This window comes from Gavialis gangeticus, unplaced genomic scaffold (genome assembly GCF_001723915.1).
Source record: "Gavialis gangeticus isolate Ggan-Ray unplaced genomic scaffold, GavGan_comp1, whole genome shotgun sequence".
NCBI classification, from domain to species: domain Eukaryota; kingdom Metazoa; phylum Chordata; order Crocodylia; family Gavialidae; genus Gavialis; species Gavialis gangeticus.
In genome coordinates this window covers 56,263,503-56,277,500 of record NW_017728994.1, presented here as the reverse complement: position 1 = coordinate 56,277,500, position 13,998 = coordinate 56,263,503, and positions in this window count along the sequence as shown.

Genomic DNA, 13,998 nt, shown 5'->3' with positions numbered 1-13,998 from the left:
CCCTCATTTTGTTTTTCTGGCATGCCAGCACTCTGTCACCTTCCAAGGTAGACACTGTGGTTTTTTTGGCACTCCGGCCAAAAAACATTGCCTACCCCGGCTTAGACCTTTATATTTAGATTTGAGAAAACCCTAATAAATGCATACAAGCTGCAGTGTCTGTAGGATGGACTAGTTGAATATTTACCATCTCTTATATATATCATCCCATCTTGTCTCATCATCCCATCCCACCCCTTGGTAACTAGTAACTTAAATACCTTTCACTTTGTTCATTCTCCAGGAAAACTGACCACTGTAAGCTTTGTAAATGGATAAACAACTAATTTTAATGTAGTGAGAATCACAAGAAAGTACACTGGAACAATTTATGCCAAGCCCACATGCTAATGTACAGTAGATTTGAGTAGAATGATTTCACTTCTCCACCCGGGGCTGTCTGTACCCCATGATGTCCTGCCTGAATAGCACAATCAAGGCTTTAGTAATCACATATTTTAAAATATATATTTTGCACAGTGGACCCAATCATGCATTCACTGGGATGAGTAGTAAAACTCCAGCTGTTATCAGGACGTCTAGAATGTCATTTTAGGCACAGATTGTTTTTTCCTTTAGGGCCTGATCCTACACACAATGACTAATGGAAAGACTTCCTTCTATTTCAGTGACCTGGGCCTGTGGCCCTTATTGTCTGTCTTACTACTCTGGAGGATACGATTTATGAAAGACAAACTAAACATATGTCTGTTGTCACTTGCTCTTCTTTTCTCTCCCTGTAAACCCCTTTGTAAACGCATCGTGCATCTGATAAACTATTTCAAGTTGATTATCTAAACATTTTCACTAAAATCTGAATAGAAGAAAAGCAAATCAGAAACAACCTGACAAGTCTTTATACAAAGCAATCAGACTTCACCCTCTCCGTTCTGTCCCAGTGAGAAACTGTCGTTTGACTGTATCTACACCAGACCTCTGTTATTAGAGGAATATGGACACAGAGGAATGTTGCCACAAGATCCATGTCTCTTGTTTTTTAAATAAACATCTCAGTTTTGACTTGACGTTTATTTTCCATAAATGCCTCGGCCTCACTTTGGCATTTCTCTAGCAGCAGGAAACTGTTATCCTGTGACAACATGCAATTCCATTGACATTATCTCTTGATTATACATGACAGTGTGCCAGATACTGTATATAGTTGTTCTGTGTCAAACAATGCAAATATAAAACAAATGTACTTAATAACACAAGGGGCTGGTTGTGGCCAGTAAATGATACCAAAAGCAATGAGATCAACTACGTAGCACTGCATGGAATTTCAGCGGTGTCGTCACCCCGACTTTGACTATGTGCACCCAGGCCTTGAGATGCTGAGTTCCTATCAGTTCCTGTTGATATCAGTTGTTTAGCATTCACAGGATTGGGTAAAAAATAAAGTGAAATCAACATGCAAAGAAATACACACATGCACAGCCTTGGCTGCATTATAAAAAAACTGCACCAATTTTCCAGCAACCTCATAGTTGTTTTCTTATTCAGAGCAGTTTTCATGACACCTGTTAGCAGTCATTAGAGCTCTGTCTAGAGGCCTGGTGACTCATTGGCAAAAGCTGCTTGTTAACTCTCTTCAGGAGATAAAAGAGTTAGGAATTACTCTCTAGAGAGAAAGAATTAGAACAAAGGCTGCTTTGGTGGGAAAGCTTAGGAACAGCCAGGCTCAGGACATAATTTTACCATGAGAGTTGTGATGAATAACCAGAGAGACTATGGGCACTAACATGGGGTCCATGTACCTAAGAGTTAATTATGGACTCAGCCTCTTCCTGATGTTCTTCTAGGAGTCATAATCTGAGAATACTTTATTTATCTATCCATGATGCCCTGGATCCTTGAGGACTGTGGTATTCCTTGTAATGCCACTTATCACTTGTGATGAGATGAATGCAGACTGCTGAACTGAGGAACTATTAGGTAAACCAAGGGCTGATTTTAAAGTTTAACTTGAGAAAATGTTTGTAGTTTATCTTTAGAGTATCTCAACTTTGGTGAAGTTCCCATTCCTGCTTCCTGAACTGACACTCTGAATGAAGCCTGCAGTAACCTAAATGAATTAGAGTATTACTAAGCTGGCACAGTGACGGAAGAGATGCTCTAGGACATGAAATGATTATACTGTGGTGGTTCACTGAGGGTTCAGAAGAGAACTTGATGCAACCAGAAGGAATGCTTAGACTTTTCTAAGAACACAGAAGGGTTTGGACAATATTCTATGACACACTGAGAGTATCTACACATGCAATTAATGCGATGCAATAAACTCTGGAGCGGTTCAATCAGGAGTATACGGCTCCCAGGTGCAGCATCTACATGTGCACTGAGGACAGCAGCAATTAGAGCTGGGATGGAGCAGGATCCTACCGGCTGGGCTGACTGGGTGAAATGTATGCCCCTGGTCTCCATTTACATGTACATTTCAGCACAGTAAGGTACTCTGCTGTAAGATAGTACTGTCCCTGACAGTACTATCCGATATTGGAGTTAATTAGTTTACTGCACCCTAATACCAGAGCATGTGTAGACCTTGATGCTTTACTGCATAGCTAATTACACTACTCTGCAGTAAAGTGCATGTGTAGATGCACCCAGTGTGTTCTTGGAATTCATGTATCTTAAAAAAATATTTTACAATATAGTTTTAGGTTGAAAAAAAGGGTGAAAAAATTAGGATTATTTATTCTGGAGAAGAGAAGATTGAGGTGGGACTTGATAACAGTCTTCAAATACCTGAAGGGCAGTTAGAATAGACAGACCATTCTCTGTGGCTGCAGAGGACAGGACAAGGAGCCATGGACCAAAATTCCTAAAGCAAGGGAAATTTAGTTTGGAATGGTTTAGTCAGTGATCAGCTGGTCTTCAGCAGGGAGCTGGACTAGATGACCTCCTGAGTTCCCTTCCATCCTTACTATTATATGATTCTATGATGTAGTCCAGATTAATGGAACTTGGTTCTTTGTCTTATTACTGATCAAGCAGACAAGTCCCTACACCCTGCTACTAGTATCTAGGATTCTTATGATCCAAGGAGACACCTGAACCAAGGGAAGAAGCTGAACACAGTTCACTTGCTTAATGTGGAACATGAGTTTGATTTAGAGGGAGGACAGGACATTTTAAACAATGTCAGAAAATTATGCGATGGCCACCAATCCCCATGCATTGAGTCTCTCTTTATAAGAGAGAATGTAACCTTGAAGCTAGACCAGGGTAGTCATGACTGGGACTCCTGTATCTTCTAGTGCAGGGGTGTCATACATGTGGTCTACAGTCCAGATCTGGGCCACAGGATGCCCCACAGTCCAGATCCAGCCCACTGGGTGCATCTACATAAGACACTAGCTGTGCAGTAGCCTAATAACACTGCGCAGTAGCATGGGTAAAAACCATGCTAATATGCTACTGCATACTACTATTAGGCTATTGTACAGTTAGTGTCTATAAAAACCCATGTACTGGTGCTACTGTGCAGTACCACCAGTTACTATGCACTGATTTAGTACTTAGTTTTGCAAGCACTAAACTTAATATGTCATAACCACGGCACATTAATGAACATGTAAACGCACCCTCTGGGTCTTAGTTTGACATCCCTGATCTACTGTGTTTCCTCTATCATAGATTTTTTGTGCGCTGAAGGAAATCACTTAATTCCTCTACACCTTAATTTATCCTCTGGACAATGGACATACTTTAAAGAGATAAATATATTAATTGGAAGGCTTTCCTAATCCCTTAGAAGCATGCTGAGGTGTTTGGGTGCAAGATGCTCTGAATACAAAAGTAGCAATAACAGGTGGATATCAAAGAACATCTTGTCTGATATGCATAAGAGTGAAGAGCCACTCCTTTTGTCTCCAAGTAATGGTAAACCTATTGTGCCAAACTAAGCCCTGGAGCAGTTGAATTAATAAATGTTGTTCTACCAAGACAGACTAATGCAGATGTGTTTATCATATGACAAGTCCTACAAGCCAAATGACAGTTAATATGATCTGGTGGTTTTAACTAGTGAAGAGTCTATTCTGGGTGGCTTTGAGGTGTAGCAGTCCACTGCTCAATGGCTGTGACTTTGGGAAGCTTGGCTAGTGTGGATTTGATGTTTGGTTATGCTGGGTATCTTGGAAGTATAAGAAACTGGCTCTGAATTTCTTAGCAACATGAAAATCTTACTCCAGATGGCTTCCTCTGTGAGAAAAAAAAACACATTCTGGATGTTATTTACGTGAAAAAGAGCCCATCCTATTTTGTGCCAAATTGTGGGAAGTATATTGGGGTGGAGGTCTGAGTTGCAGAAATTATGTTCCTCATGGTTTAGAGTGTGGAAAGGGTGGAGGGTTATTATTTTTGGTGATAGTGAAAGTCCTTTTCAAACAGCTTTGGGGATGCTGAAAGTTTCTTTCAAGTTTTATAAACTGTTTGTCTTCTACACAGTTTATATGATTCAGTCACAGAATCCTTCTAAGTGACTCTGTTTGCTTTAGTCTTTAAGCCAGCTTTGATTTTTTAGTTATGGAGAAAAAGAAGCCTTGTTAATTTCATAAGGAATAATTTGCTGCTTGTTAGCATCTATCTGTAGACCCACTTGACATCTCAGCTAGTTATCATATGCACATTAACCTGTCACACTACATACTAAAGTGGAAACCGTCTTTACCAAGTGTTGAACAGAATAAAGCTACTTTGAAGTCATGAGGGATGTATCCACAAAGTGTGTGGGTACTTCAGGCTGATTTTATACAGCGCAAATAATTATAGGATTAGCTGAAAGGGGAAGAAGCAATAGGACTAGCATTAGTGTTAGTGGTGGCATGCAAAGCCATGGTAGAGTTATACAGGGTATGCATGGGGAACTAAGAATAGTCTTTGTTCAATTGCTTTGCCCCCGCCCCCAGTTCCTGCAAATCAATTTACTTAGTCCTATATTTGATGGTAAACATTCATAGAAATAAAGATCTGCATTGTTATTTTCTCTTATCTTTGCCTTAAGATGTCAGAAAACTAAAAAGTCAGCCACAAACCTCATAACCAACATGACAAGATGCATAAATCAAAATGTAAGGAGAAAGAAAAGGTTTACATAGTTCAGCATTATTTAATACTAACTAAAATGCAGCAGTAATAGAAGCACTTCGTCTCTGTCTGCTCTACTAACATAATAATTCACTCAAATGTATGGTGAAATTTATTCACCCCTGCTAAAAATCTAGCACAAGAGGTATGCAGGATCTACTTCTACCCAGCTACAACCCCTGCTCACCTGAGAAATTAGTTGAAATTTGAAACTGCATACACACATGCTCAGGGGTAGGGGAGGATGTTTTAGAGCAGTTCCCTGCGAGTCACTCTTTAAAACACCTCACCATCACATGTATTAAGCCCCCAAAGGTTTAAAAATGGCCTCAGGATGCTTTATCTAAACCTCATTCAGCGAGGTTTAGTTAAAGCACCCCAGTTGCCATTTTTAAACTTGCAGGGCTTATACATGTTATGGTGAGGCCATGCTGGAGTGTTTTAACTACAGAACAGAGCAGAGTCGATTAATCTGATGTGTTTAGAACGTGAACCAGCATGTGTACAGGCAGCAATGATTCTAGTCATGGGACTAAGGACTTGTCCGGTTGATCAAGAGACAGGATTTGGCCCTTGGATGGTAATACTGTTAATCAGAAATGTGGAAAACGACATAAGGACATGTCCTATATTTCACAGGAATGATAATAAGCTACCAGGCTTCCAGCGGACGTTAAAATTCTAACTAACCAGGCAACAGCCTAGAGTTAAAGAAGGAATGAATTCAGACACTCATCTCAATAAGGTAATGGGATCCAAAGTCACAGAGTGAAATGCAGGCAGGTTGAGCTCTGAAGGCAGTGAAAATAAACATTATCATATCACTGGCAAAACAGTTTATCAAGTATTATTTGCTCAGATCTGAAGTGATCTCTGGAACAGAGAGATTTCTCTACTCTGAGAGCAATTGTTTGCTGCTGTTCTGAATGAATAACTGAGAGCCAAAGTTTAACGTAGCGCACCTGTTCCAACTACACTTTCTTTTGGCAGGAGAAGAGATGATATTGCTGGTCACTTCTTTGCGGTGTACACCTAGCCTATTTGCCTTCTGTGCATGCTTTATTTTGTGAGTGTTTTAACCAGTGGCATGACCATGATCCCTTAATTGACCAGAAGATCATATTGAACTAATAAGAAATTACTTTTCTGTCCATCAGCCTGTGTATCCATTTGCTAGACTAGTAATAATATTATGTAAGTGACTATAAAAGTTCATGGATTTAATAATAAGAGTATGTCCAACTGCATATTAAAATTCTGACTGTATAAAACTAAGGATCCACAGACCAAAATTTTCAAACCAGGGTGGCTAAAGGTTGTCTTTTAAATCCACATTTAAGCACTTGAGTGAACATTTGTCATGATGTTCACTGACATGGACACTGACAAACACATTTACATAAACTAGAGAAGCAGGTGTTCGGTGTTTCTGAAAAGCCAGGCAACTTTTAGTGTAAGTGCAATGATATGGGCTTAGCAGCCTAACCTTGACATTGAGACTTGAAAATCTGGGCCAGAATTCTCCATAAACCATGATAAATAAAAATATGAAAAATTGGATGAATGGAAGGAGAAACAACTGTGTACCAAACACCTAGGAACAAATGGAAAATAATAACCATGTCAAGAGGGGGCCAAATGCAGACATAGTCTACTTGGTTGTAAGCCTGAGTTCTGAGGGTAAATGCCAACTGAATCTAGGATTTGACCTTAAAGCATCTCAGTTGCTTCTATTTCATTTAAATAAAAAGAGACATGTCCCCTTAAAGAAGGGGTGGCCAACCTGAGGGGGTGGCAGCCTTTCTGTGCAGCATGTGGCAGATCGGGTAGGGAAAAGGTAGCACAGTTAGGGAACAGAAAGCAGAGCAGTGGATTGGGCAAGGAGCACAGAGTAGGCAGTAGAAAGCCAAGTAACAGATTGGGGACAGGAAAGAGATCAGAGTGGCACTTGGGAAGGCACTAAATTGTGGCACACCGCTAAGAAGGTTGGGCTTCACTGCTTTAAGGCATAACATTCATCTCCATCTTTGGAGTTCACTTGTATTCTTGGGTACTTTTATGCATACTCCGACATGTTCTGATTAGAATGCATTGGAGCAGACTCAATCTGTCTGCTTGATTAATTAAATGCCCGCAGCACCGTGTGTATTCAGTGTCCCCGCATTTCAAAATGGCGGTGGGGGTGCTTTAACTAAAGCTTGTCCAACAAGCTTTAGTTAAAGTGCCCCCACTGCCATTTTGAAATGTGGGATGCTGAATACAAGAGATGCTGTGGGCATTTTAATGAGAGTGCCCCCCAAGAGCTGCTTTAATTAAAATGCCCCCTCCCCACCCCAAAGCATGTGCACAGACCCCTCTTCCTTTTAAATATCACTGGGCATGTCTACACGTGCATTTAAGCGTGCCTGAATTGAATGTGCATTAGCTTCATGTACATTAAGCAGGTTTAGGTACGGGGTCTACACATGCAGGTGTTAAAGCCACTGACGCTGTGTATGGACTGACTTGGGACTAAAGTTAGTCCCAAATCAGTCCACACGCACAGCATTAATATGCTTTAATGTGTCTACATGTTCGTTAATGTGCTTTAACTATTCGTGCCTAAACTTGATACCTGCATTTGCAGGTATCAGATTTAGGCACGAATAGCCTAAATTGTCATTTTAGAAGTGCACTAAGGGTGTGCACATATAGACATGAGCCCTAATGTGCCTTAAATTTAAGCTAATGCAGTTTAAAGTATCTCATGTACATGTGCCCACTGACAGGGAATGGATTTGGGGATCTGATGAGGCTTTCCTCATGTTTCTACTTGTTGTGTTTTTCCATAAAGGAATAACCACTGCTTGATTTTTTGTTCCACTGTAAATAAAACATCAAAGAAAGAACAAATGGAAAGTTTTCATGAATGTGCGCAGCGCTTATGATTGGCCTGGTAACAGCTTGCTTGGTAATAATTTGACCTAACACATGTGGAATGTCCTTCCTTTCAAAGGGGCAGCGCATAAACATCCTTACAGTTGTATAGTAAAACCCACAAAATAACTACAGCTATAACTATATATGGCTTGCAACTAATCCCAGCTCTGGAGCTAATATTTATAAGCTCATCTTCCTTCCCTAATGGGCCAAGCCGTTGTCCTGTGCCCAAACACTTTAAACTATGATGGGGGCAGCTAGAATCCAAACGGAGCTGGAGTCCAAATCCCAGCTGGATCAGAATTTTGCAGCAAACTAAAAAGACCAGAAGGTGTTAATTATGAGCCAGCCTCCAACACCACAAACTTGGTGGAAAAAGATGCACATCTGGATCCAAATTTGGCAACTCAGACTATATCTCTTGTCTTAGAAGCAAATGCTGAAGGCGGAATCAGCCAGTGGATCGTGAGTTGTTACAGTGATTGTAAAGCTGACTCCCAGAGCTGTGCCTGTAACACAATATTGGACCATGTATGAACTTGAATTTGCTTCCTCTGAGACATTGCTTGCACCTTGCCACAACAACCAGGTAAGTAGGGAGATTAATCTCTCTTTGTCAAGTGTGATTTTTAGACACTAAGAATCAAAAAGCAAGCTGTGGACTGTAATTTCCAGCTACTTCAGCAGTAGTTTCTGCTAGAAGATAGCCTCTATCAACTGTAAAAGCCGTGTGTGTGGTGCTGTGCTACAGCTTTAAAACAGGGAGCCCGGAGAAGGGAAGGATCTGATCCAGCCAGGTGCTGGGATGGATTAAAACAGCCATTAAAGTTGGTAGCATTTGAGGGCACTTAGCACCTTTCAGAATCAGGCCCCCTGTGAACACCCACTCTGAAGATTACAATGTCTTTTTGTCAGACTCTGCAAACTGTAATTAGCTTAAATTATTTTACAAAAGAGGAGGAAAAAAACACCCAGAATTAATGTTAGTAACCTCCCCAGCATGACGCCTCTTCATAGAGATGGCCTGAGCTGAACATAACATATTTCTCCTTGAAATGACATTCCTTTTGGCAACAAAGTACTAAGCTGCCATCTTTATCATCTTTCAGCTGTCTCATTATATACATGGCAAAACTGTGCCCCAGTTCAAAAAACTGGACATTTTTATATGAAAAACAGGTAGTTATGGGGACAGATCTTGAGCCTGTATAAACCTGCAGAGCTCTACTGACCTCACTGGTACAAATACAGTGATTTATAACAATTCTGAATCTTGCCCTTTAATGATTTAGGGAGTCTGCTTATGTTCATGTTATGGATTTTGGTTTCTGAAATTGCTGTATCATTGAGTATCTCCATGCGTATTAAGTCAGCCATGGTCTGACAAGGTTCCTATCGAGTGTCATCATCCCCGTCTGGAAGAACCTACAGAATCAAAACAAAGAAGTCATTCATTTTATCAGCTGAGCTCTGGAAGGACAATGGGTAGGTTAAAGAGGATGCCAAAGCTGAAAAGCAGCAACTCCCCCTTATTTGCTTGCAGGGAGGAGCTACTAGAAAAATTGAGAAAGAGTAGATCCTGCCTGGAACTGTGGATTGAACTAGATGAACTTTTGAGGCTCCTTCTAGTCCTATTTTTCTATGATTCAAACAGAAGAACAGACAAAGGTATCAAGTCAGGAAGCTTGGGGCTTGATAGAAAAACAGAGGCACAAGCTTCTAGGGGGAAGAGGGAAGTCTGACTTTGGGACCGGCCAAGGCTAAAGGAAGGTGACTTGGGGAGACTGAGAGTGATAAAATAGACTTTGTGTTTCAAAGGAGAGGGGGCTTGGAGTCTTCAAAAAATGACACAGACCCAAGTGAACTCTACTAGCAGGTGAGGAAATCGAGACAGGGAATGGCATACAAGTGTTTTATTGTCTAGTTCTGTAAAATCTTTATGCTACCCAAAGTAAAGAGTGATTAATGTTGGAGCCTTTGTGTAAAGCCTATGTTTCTACTTGCTGCACACATGAAAGCAGTCTAGACGTTACAATGCCCCCAAGGTTAGACTGAGGTAGTACATGCTTCAATTACTATGTGATCTGAGGGAGACAACATGTCACAGCTTAGACCAGTGGTGCTCAACCTTCAGCCCCCAGGCCAGATCCAGTCAACAGAGCCTTGTTACCTGGCCCACAGGGCACCCCATAGGTCCAATTAACACTGCCACCACTCCTCCACCACCAGATTTTTAAGCCCTGTGGCCAGATGACATGGCACTGCATGAGGCCAGGGCTGCAGGTATGATCTGGCGTGTGAACCAATCTAGCAAGTTGGGGTGGGGTCAAGCGCCGGGCCAACCCAGCCCTGTGTTGTGGTTGAATGAGGTCCCATCTGGGCTGATCCCATGCATCAGATGGATTGGGTCCCAGCCCCAGCCCCATATGCCAGATCAGATTCTAGCCCTGTGTGCCGGATTGGGCCCACAGAGCAGATCTGACCTGCGAACTGACCCTGCACAATTCATCCAGCCTGTGAGAGTGAATGGTTGGGCATCACTGGCTTGAGTCAGATCTCAGTTTCCAAGAGAGGCATATGCATCCCCAAAGTATACCTAGAAACCAAGTGAAAGGCAATGGGAGAACATTGCCTAGATCCAGGAGGGTTAACGCATATGTGTTCAACATGATGGTCCCCAAATATAGCAGCCTGGTGAGTGTCCGGAAGAGAGAGCTTGGCCTGGACTCTTAGAGACGTTACAGGTAACGTGCTCCATTTAACACCTTTCATGCTGTTTACAGCATTTCTGCAGTCTTGTTCATATTTTGTGGTCTCACACTCCATTTTTACTTTAAGGGCCTATTTTCAGCCAGCCTTAATTGGACCCTCGTTTCCTTTTCTTCTCCACTAAATCAGGCATTTAATCATCTCTGAGTACCTGACTGTGACTGCAAATCAAATACAATTATGCCCAAGCAGCATAAATTACAGCCACAAGCAATTATGGGTGCACCTGTATGTATTTACAATATGCGGGGGCAAAAAGGGACACTAACATTAAAAAGAAAAAACAGGCCCTTTATGTCAACCACCTAATAAATAATACATTGTGTATAGCTCCTTTCGTCTGAGTAGCTCAAATGTCTGTTAGTATTTTTGTACTGTATTAGCAGTAACACCATAGTAGTATAGATATACTGCAAATCCCTGTCTCAAAGGGATAGGTGTAAAGCACTTAGAGATCCTCAGATGAAAGGTGCTATATTAAGGTAAATGAATATTTTTATTTTAAAACCCAGAAGCATGATCAGGAAACTCCACATTCCTGGTCAGGTAACTCCTGAGTTTAAGTCTCTTCTTGACAAAGACTCCTTTCTACGACCAACAGTTATTCACATCTTTACTAAAGCTGAGAGGTCTTCATAGCACGCACTGTATTATTTAGTGCTTTATTTTGTTATCCACAAACAGATTTCAGACTTAGCAAGTGTCAGCAATTCAGAAATATTAAAGGACTTTTTTGTTACTTGTAGTTACTTCAGTCTAGAGGCTCCTTATGTACTCCTTGCCTTTGCAATTGTGTTGAGTATTCACTGCAGCATAACTGATGGGGGAGTGACTGGCGTAACAGCCGCTGGTGCCCTCTTTGGTGGTGGTGCTGGGTGCAAAATAGCCATTGCTGCAGCTGCCCCAAGCTCTGCCACTGCCTGGGGTGTGGACTTGCCCTGTTATGCCTCTGAAGAGTCCCTGTTTATAATCTGCTGTTAGGACAACATGCCAATTGTGGTCACAGAGTACTATGATATTGTATTGTACTCTATATCGGTACTCTGTGACCACTACAATTGTGGTCACAGAGTACTGATCTCTGGTTGGATGACTCCCAAATTTGGACAGGACTTTCAAGGTGGTCACAAAAGAGCTATCTGCATGAATATTTGTACAGCTCCGTTTGCCTGAGTTTCTTTCAAATGGTGCTTCTGGCAACAGAAGGTCACTCATACCTATTTTGCTGAAATAAAAAAGGGAGCAGAGAACATTACTGAAATGAACTGTCTCTGTCCAGTTGTTGTTATTTGTATTACACTAGTGCTCAGTGGTTCCTTTAGAGACTGGAGCATGACTGACCGAGGTGCTGTACAGACACATGCTTTGACAGGCCACATGACTCAGGGTCACGCAACAGCCTCCAGAGTCACAACCCAGTGCCCTACCCACTGAACTACTCTGCCTCGTAGCATTAGGAAATCCCCTGTTTATGCCCATTGCCCAGTTGATGCTCATCATTGGGTGTGTCTATGTGTCACTGTACAGTGATGTTTCTACGGCACTGTGCTTTAGTACTTCCTTTTGGCAGAAAAAAAGCACAGCGCATGGTTAAATTTCACTGCTACATTGCTGTAGCGGTGCACTATACCTGGGGAGTGTGCCGCTATGATGATGCAGCTGGCAATCACGTGCAGATACATGTGATCGCTATGTTGCCGTAGGGCACTGTACAGCAATGAAGCATGCTGGTATGTCACCGTAGGGCAATGTGTAGATGCTCCCATTCTTGCCAGGAGTACAAATGACATTACAAGGGGATTTTTTTATACAGCAGAGTTTGGGGGATTTAGCCCTTAATTTCTCTGTCCCAGTTGCTCTGTAAAATAGGTCTAATAATACGTACCTGCCTGGCATGGGTAGCCTATGGCTTATTGAGTCAGTGTGGTTTTATTAAGACATAAACATCATATCACCATGAGAGGCTATTATTAGATCCATTTTATTAAAACCAGGCAGAAAAAAATTAAGGAGCAGATATTTTCATAGTATTTAGATGTCTAAGGATGCATATAGCACTTGCTGGGATTTTCCAAAGGGTTTAGCCACCTAACTCCCCTGGATTTCAATAGGAGTTAAGTACCTTTAGGAATCTGACTATGATTCAGCATTGGAGTCAGAAAGTCCTGCGTTCTGGCTCTCAGGCCCTGCTCTAACACTATACCACACTGTTTCTAGCATCATTTCCAGTGCTCAAGGTTAGAATTAGCAGCGAATGTGTTACTGAAGAAGTCTGAAGGTCCTTTTTTTTTTTTTTTTTAAAGCTTGTGTTTCACAGGAAGAGAAATGGTTTGTTTATTGAACTAAGCATTTTAATTAACTACACTTTAAATGTAAAGACAGTTCTGAAGATTCTGTCAGCTAAATTATATCTCTTAAAAGCAAGTAATAAATAACATTTTACATAGCGGATCCTATTCCTGGGTATGAATTAAACATCCAGGCAAATGGAAAACAGATTTTAGTCTGAGTTTTCAAGGTTTTATTATAAATAACAACAACTGGGGGGAGGGGGGGGAGTTAGAAAAAATACCATGGCAACATCTTAACCATCTGACTTTTCTATTAGGATAGAAGATGCAGTACAATATTTTTTTTAACACCACGCATTAAGTGCACATGAGAGAACTGGCTTATTTAAAGTCAAGACCAAAAAGTTGCACAACAGCAATATTGCCAAACCCCAAGCACAATTACATTTTGAGTTTCTCCCAAAAAATCCTGGTTGGCTTAAAACCCATGAGATCTTTCTTTACTAAAAATTAAAATTCATGTTCATTTCCTTCAGGTTTTCTAAGTGTTTCAGGCAAATTTCCTCATATTTTTAAACATTTAAAATGGGAGCTACATTCTTCCCTAGTCCCTTGATACTGGGACTTTTAGATCTACTACTTATTAAAGACTCCAGATAAAAACACTCGGGTTGCAGCTCTGTTGAAGCCAGCCGCTATGTAAAGGCAAAAATAGAATGGCTGCAGCTTGAATTTAAAGTGTAATTAGGGTTTTGGGATAGAAGACCCTAAATCTATCTTAGATTTAGAGAGAGATCTAGAGTCCCAGGGCATAAAAGACTCAGACTAGGAGGAGTGCAGGTGCTTCACACAGATGACCACAGAGAACAGCTGACTTCATGCTTTTTCA